At 37.0% G+C, this 7,924-nt stretch overlaps 1 non-coding gene across 1 annotated transcript; it reads left to right on the forward strand.

The window, feature by feature from the left end:
• Positions 1-995: 995 nt before the first annotated feature.
• Positions 996-1,101, forward strand: LOC114914050 (small nucleolar RNA R71). The gene has a single exon (XR_003800483.1). It is a non-coding gene; the product is annotated as a small nucleolar RNA R71 (small nucleolar RNA).
• Positions 1,102-7,924: the final 6,823 nt, after the last annotated feature.

Genomic DNA, 7,924 nt, shown 5'->3' on the forward strand with positions numbered 1-7,924 from the left:
GTACAGTTAGTTCATTCTCTACTATTGGATCCTCCTTGTTCTTGGGTGATTCGAGCTTGGTTAGAGGTTTAGGGTTGGTCTCATTGGTTTTACTCACGTGTTCAATCACCTTCTCACTTTTGAGAGTCATGATTGATTTAGCATGTTCAGAAAATATTTCTGAGACATTGGAGCTCTCAACCATGAATTGTCTTCTCGGATTGCTCTCAGGTTCACTAGATACTTTTTCTCCTTCCCTCCTACTAAATGTAGTTGCTAGTTGACCTATTTGAGTCTCTAGATTAGCAATGCATTGCATGTGGGAGTTAAAGATTTGAGTGTTGACTTCTAATCATTCTAGCACTTTCAGAACCTTCTCTTCGAAAGCTGAGCTATGACCAGTGGTAGATGGTTACGGAGTATTTTGGAACTGGTGGTATGGTCCATGCCTATATGTCGGATCCTGAAAGTTGGATCTAGGTACAGCAGGGCCAACCACTGGTTGTAGTCTTTAGAAAAAATTTGGATGGTTTCTCCAATTAGGGTTATAAGTATTTGAATATGGATCATTTTTTGATCTACGAACTTATTGTGTTTGAGCTTGCTGGACCTGCTCATGCACAAACTCAGAAAATTGATGTGCGGTTGGGCATTCACTAACAAAATGGGTCGGGCATACACACAACACACAAACATCTTGGACTGGGTTAGATAGAATCGGGGAGTGTCCAGTATTCAGAAGATGGTATAATTTCTAGAACAATTCATCTACCTTACTGTAGATATCCATGACATTTTCAATCTGATAGATTCCATTTCTTTTCTATTGAAGTATGGACTGTTCTCTAGAGGTGGCAGACATATGATGCAGGAAGTTTGCACTAAGTATTTCAAAAAGCTGCCAAGCCACATCCTCACTCTTTAACATGAATGACCCTCCGCACGATACATCGATCATTTATCGGTGTTTCTCTAATAGACCATCATAGAAACACTGAACAAGTTGCCATTTGGAGACAGCATGGTGGGGGCATTTACGAATGAGGTTCCTTAACCTTTCCCATATCTCATGAAAAAGTTCACCATCCAGTCGAAAAAAACTAGTGATGACTTTTTTAATTTGATTTATTTTTTCAATTGAAAAGTATTTCTTAAGGAACTCTCTCTGAAGATGGTCCCAAGTTGAAATGGTTATAGAATCTAGGGAGTTTAACTAATGCTTGGCTTTGTCCTTAAGTGAGAAAGAGAATAGTTTCAATCTGAGGGCATCATCGAAGAAGATTTGAATTTTTACTGTAGAGCATATCTCAAGAAATTCATCCAAGTATTTATACGGATCCTCGTTCAATAGTCCATAGGATGATGGTATCATTTGAATAATTCTGGACTTAATTTCGTATTGTGCCGCCTCCACAGAAGGAGGCTAGATACATGGCGAGTAGATGTAAGATGAGGGGGTAAAGTATTTTCTTAATTATTGTGGTGGGTCAGTCACTTGATTTGGGTCCATAATTTTAACTCGGTTTAATCGAATCGTTCTTTCTAGTTCTAGGTCTAATGGGTGTAAATCAGGTTGTAATAATCGATGTCCTAGTATTCACCCAAAAGATCTCATCAAGTTTTAATTTCAACAAGTTTTTTTTTAAAAGAGAAGAGGAAAAAAGAAGGAAGAGAGAAAAGAATTCTAAAGAAGAGAACCTAAGGAGTCCTAAGGCTAGGACGAGAGAAAAGAATTTATTAGATTTGATATTTTTAGTTAACAATTAAGAGGTTTAGTCAATCCTGACTATGGGTTATTCTAGATCTAGACAGCTCCTAACTATCAAGGTCATCTTCAAGCACTCCAAATAGCAAACTAGCCGCTCAACTGGTCAAATAAGTGTAAGATTGGTGGGAGTCTCCCTGTTGCTTTCCTTAGACACCAATTAAGTTAGCCAGGTAAGTAAATGAAATTAATTAATGAACCACCTTCCTTCAGAATGTAATCTCTAAACTATTTTTCTAGACATCAGTTAAACTGACTAACTTGAATTTGATCCAATTTTTAAGGTTCTTTGTCCTACTAAGCTTGAGAGTCCTTAGGGGTCAATGTCTAATTAATTTTAAGTTAGAGGCTTAAGTCAATATAAATGCATGATTGTGATTTATGGGCCAAGGAAGGGTGATCAAATCTCCACCTTATTTTATTTAATTGGGTTAAGTGCCCTTAAAATATTTTATAGAAATATGCAATACAAAAAAAATATCCAAACATGTTAAGTAGCTTTTAAGATTTAATTAGTTTATTTATATTAGTCAAGTGTTATATGGTATCTTTGTATTATTTTTATATTATGTTATCTTTAAGCAAGAAGAAATAAGAGGTAAATTTTAAATTAGATTAATTAGGTATGAGAAGATCTAGTAAATCTAATTAAATAGAAAGTAAATAATACTAAAATTAAAAGATAAATAGGTAACCTATAAATAAAGCAATAAATTAAATTTATTTTTAGGATAATAAATTATTCTAAGCTATAGAAAACAGTAAATCACTAGGAATAATGAGCAGTAATAAATAAGGTAACTACTTAACTATGCAAATAAGGTAATCTCACAGTTAAGAATAAAAGGCAACTACGTAATCTAAATAAAAGAAAAAAAAATCTAATCTACTTAGAAAATAAAAAATTATTAATTATATAAAGTAATAAATTATTCTAAGTTATAGAATGCAATAAATCACCAAGCTATAGAAAGTAGAAAAAAAATTTTCAATGCATGTAAATAAAGTACTATAGCTAGTGAGCAGTAAATATATTATAATTGAAAAGCAATATAAGATAAAAATTTTAAAAAGAATAAATAGAATATAATTAAGTAATTAAAGTAAATTAATTAACAGTAAAAAGTAAATTATCAATCAACAAAATAAAGTATAAAAAATAAGAGTGCAAAAGAAGAAAATAATCAACTAGAAAGATAAAGTAGTAAATATTTTTTTTGATTTTTTTTTTAAAATAATCGTGCCAAGATCTCCGACAACGATGCCAAAATTTGATACATATCGTAACATAAAAAAATAATCCTACTCACTACTATGCAGATAGGGTGAGTCAAGATCGTATCCGTAGGGATCTTAGGTCGATTATTTTAAAAATATAAAAAAAAATAATAGATTGTAAAAAACTTAAAAAAAATAAAAAGATTATAATAAAAATATTTTTTATTGATTAAATAAAGAAGTATATAATGGAAAAGAAATAAAAGTTCGATACAAAAACAACGAAACCAAGTTGATCTTCTCACTGCATCTGATAGTATATGTACCTCCTTGAATCCTTTGACTTTCTTCATATAGACAGCAGCAAGATGGCTGAAAGGTTTGGTTTAGAAAACTTCAAGAAAAAAAGGTAGATGGAAGAAGATATATAAAAAAAAAATAGCGGCACTAGGATTAGGATATCTTCTAGATTTGATGAAAGGCGTGTTAGGATTAGTACCTCCCCTAGACTTATGAAATGAGAGAAAGAGAGGGGAGCTTGAAGAGAACTTAGGGTTGGCTTGATTGAAGAAGATAGAGGCCTTGGGGTTCTATTTATAGAGTGGAGAGTGGCTGATTTCTCATGAACAGGGGCACAAGAGAATTTAGGATTTCATAAAGAAAGGTGGGAGTATGAATAAGGATCCTTAGATCAAGCCTCTTGCTTCTCTTCATTAATCAATAAGTCATGTTCACACTTGGTCTTCATTTAGAGTGATTTGTTAATCTGAATTTTGATTAGAGAGATTGTTTCTTGACCCTTGATCTTTAAGTCACGTTCACACTGGAATGGGAGCTAGTTGCCTAGTTCACTCAAATTTGATTCGATTTGAGTCTAATTTGAATCGTATGAATTCAAATTCTCAATTATCTATAAAATAGACTAGAAAGTATCAAATTTTAATAAAATAATATTAATTATTATAATATTTAGTACTCTAATGACTTGAATTAAATGTTCATCACTTATCATCATCAATTAAAAGAGGGGCACTACAATAATAGTTTTTACCGACCACCAATGGCGATCAAAAAATAAGTCATTATAAAAAAAATTATTTATTAAAATTATTAGCGATAGAGTTATAGTATTAGCGATAGAAATAGTCGTCGCTAATAGCTCGTTCCTCCCCCCCCCCCCCGCCCTCGATTTTGGCTTCCCTACTAAAACCCTCGTTTTCCCCCTTCCCCGGCCCTCAGCTTTCAGGTCCTCCACCAGTGATCGATTGAACCCCCCTCTCCCCCTCTCCTGATTTTTTGACTCACATCGCACTGCCGGAGCCCTCGGCCTCCTCCCCCCAACCTTGCACCACCCGACTTCTCATTTTCTTTTCAGAGCTTGTGACCTTGAGCTCCCCCTTCTTCCCGGCTGCCTCCCGGAACTGGTGTCCCACTGCTAACCTCCCTTTTCTTTCTCGCCCCTCTCCTTGCCAGATTGGACCCCCCGCCACCCTCCTCCTTACCCAGCCTTCGGTCCCCTTTTTCCCTACCATGCCATCGGATCCGCGCCCCCCTGACTGCCTCCCCGAGCCCCCTGCCACCTCCCCAAGCCCTCAGCCAGCCTCCTCCCATTCTTCCTCCCCTTTCTCCCTCTTCCTTCCCCTTCTCCCCCCACCTCCCCCTCCCCTTTCTTCTCCTATCGCACAGTGCTGCCTCCTGATTGGTCTGGTGAGTATTAGCAACGACGGCGGCGACAGCTCCATAGCAGTCACTAAATGCCATTGTTTTAAATTTTTTAATATTTTTAAATTAATATTTATTAGCTTTAGTAAAATTAAATTTAATATTTAAATTAAATTAATAATATTTAATTAATTTAGTTAAATTATTTTTAAATTAATAATATTTAATTAATTTAAATTAATAATATTATTAATTTAAATAATATTATTTTTGAAAGGTGAAACCACTCCAAGAAGCTCTTCAGCGAGAGTGACCCTACGACCTTCGACGGCAGGATCGGTCAGAATTCAGATCGAACTTCTGGCTAGGCTTAACATAGTTCCGACCGAACTTGGGCCTAATCATAAGGTTTATTTGAATTTCAAGTTAGGCTTGTAGTATATCTTTGGCCCAGTCCGAGCTCGGCCCGAGAGTGGGCCCGATACTATTGGCCTACATCCAATCAAAAACTAGCAATGCTTTATTCATAAAGAGGTTATGATGACTGTCAGTGCGAGATGCACCTAAAGAGTTTAGAGAGAGATGGAGGTGATGCATTTCTATTCTTGTTGTTGTAGTTGTAGGAGAAGCTTGAACGGTCTATCATATCGCAGGCAACTACTTGCAGCCACCTCATGGTTAAAGGTGCAGAGTAAATTGCAATGCCGTATTTTTTAATGGCAGATCTGAGCCTTTTTCTTTTCCTCTTTTTCTTGTTTACTTTGTTGACCTTTGATTTAAGTATTATTTTTAAGTTTTTATTTTATTTTTTAAAAAAATTCTACTCCTAGTTTGCAGCTTTCTTACTTTGCAGCCACCTCATGATTCGAATCCACCCAAATAAGTTTGGGCTTGGGGCAAGGCCGGGCTTGGGTCGGGCTCAAGCCTTATTTTTTCTAAAATCATCGGGCCTAAGTCTGATCCAAAGCCTAAAAAGAATTTTTGGACCAAGATCGAATAGGGGTAAAGGAGCTTGGGGAGGCTGCCAGGGGCTCAAAAAAATAATATTATTTTTGAAATATGGAACCACTCCGAAAAGCTCTCTGATGAGAGTAGCCTTACTATCTCGGATGATAGGAGTTCGAGATCGGACCGACTTTGGTCCGTCCGAAACCAGTAGTGCTCTATTCATAAAGAGGCTATGATGATTGCCTATGCGAGATGTGCGTAAAAGGTCTAGAGAGAGATCGATGGAGGTGATGCATTTCTATTCTTGTTGTTGTAGTTATAGGGCAAGCTTAGATGGTCTGTTACATCGCAGGCAACCGCTTGCAACCACCTCATGGTTAAAGGTGCAGAGGAACTTCCAATGCCTTATTTTTTAAAGGCAGATCTAAGCCTTCTTCTTTTCCTCTTTCCCTTATTTACTTCGTTGGTCTCTAATTTAAGTATTGTTTTTAAGTTTTTATTTTATTTTTTTAAAAAAAATTACTCTTAATTTGCAGCCTTCTTACTTTGCAGCCATCTCATGGTTCAGGCCCGCCCAAATGGGTTCGAACCAAGCTCGAGCCTAGGCCAGGGCCGGGTCCGAGCTTAATTTTTTCTAAAATCATCGGGCCTAAGCCTAATCCGAAGTCTGAAAAAATTTTTTGGGCCGAACTCGGATAGGGGTAGGGCCCGGCCCAATTCCAGCTCTAACTATGATGAAGATTTTGGATCGACCCTCCCTGCTGGATTGGCCCCCCTGCTGCCTCCCCGTTCTATCTCCCCCCTCCCTTTGTCAGACTGGACCCGCGGGCCAAGGCCGGATCCGAGCCTGATTTTTTCTAAAATCATCGGGCCTAAGCCTAATCCGAAGTCCAAATGAATTTTTGGGTTGGACTCGGATAAGAGTAGGGTCCGACCTAGATCCAGCCCTAACTATGATGAAGATTTTGGATCGGCCCTCCCTGTTGGATCGGCCCCCCTGCTGCCTCCCGGTTCTATCTCCCCCCTCCCCTCGTCGGACTGGACCCGCGGCCACCTCCCCCTTCTCCCCCCGCGCCCCTCCCCTTGCCGAATCGAATGCCTCACCACCTCCACCTTCTTCCCCCGCCTCTCCTCTTGCCGGACCGGACCCATGGCCTTAGTGAAATTAGATACATTTAGTATAAATGAAGAAATGAAGTTGCAAATAGTTGAAAACATGTCTTAGTACCATCCCTTTGTCATTACACATCGCAACTAGATCGTTGCAAAATCGAGAGATATCATTTGGTGGAACACGTAAAAAATTCAAGCATATCTAGTATTCTATAGTTCCACTATTAACCATTCTATAATCGAAAGACATCTCGACCTTTATATTCAAAAGAAAAATTTTGGATCACCTTATTGATCATGTTCTATTGCCCCACAATAGGATTGCACATCTTTTCCCTCCCAGAGTCATGATATTTTAGTTGAAGCATTAGAAAGATGTGATTTCACATTACTGCAGGTAAATTACTTGCATATAAACATGATGAATACAAATGTAATATATCTTTAAAGGTGGCAAGACTCGGGCATCAACTGTAGCAAGCTGATTTCTAACCATAATTCCAAACTCTTTTGTATACTTATCATGAGGAAATCTATAATATTTGGACTCAAGATGCATACTTGAAAGGCAGAATCAAGTCAAAAAATAAGAAAGATTCAAACCTCCAAGATATTGCGCTTCCTATCTTAAGGGTGTTCGTATGTAAAGGTCAATATTTTATTTACTTGTCGCCCATTTAGCTGAGCTCATTGTCACAACCATCATAGCAGATAAGTCAAATAGTATTAATAATTTTTTATACTTGCTTTAAATTTTTATATTTAGAAGCTTCACATAGTTAGGCTTGAGTCAGAGGAAGGAGGATCTAGGGGTCAAAAATCAGTCTTTCTATCCAATGAATAGGATGGAGGTGTAGATACGTTCGTATCATCGAATGAGACATATAGAAATAATTCATTCAAGAATCGGAGGAGTCTATCAAAATGTACTCCTCCGTATCGATTTAAACTTGAGGCGGAAGGGATGGATACAAAGAGGTCAAATTCAATCTAACCATCCGATGGATGGGTCTGAAGTATCTATAGCTCTGTATCATCGAATGAAATATGTAAGAATAATTCGTTCGAAAATTGAAGTAATATATTAAAATATATCTCTCCGTGTCAGTTTAAGCTTGAGGCGTATCAATTACAATAGTTTTTCAGTTTCAATTAACTTAGTTACAGACCATTGAGTTATTGGCCAATAAAATATATTATTTTAAATCTTACATTGTCATCCATAATTATATAATTAAT

Source organism: Elaeis guineensis, chromosome 3 (assembly GCF_000442705.2).
Source record: "Elaeis guineensis isolate ETL-2024a chromosome 3, EG11, whole genome shotgun sequence".
NCBI lineage: Eukaryota > Viridiplantae > Streptophyta > Magnoliopsida > Arecales > Arecaceae > Elaeis > Elaeis guineensis.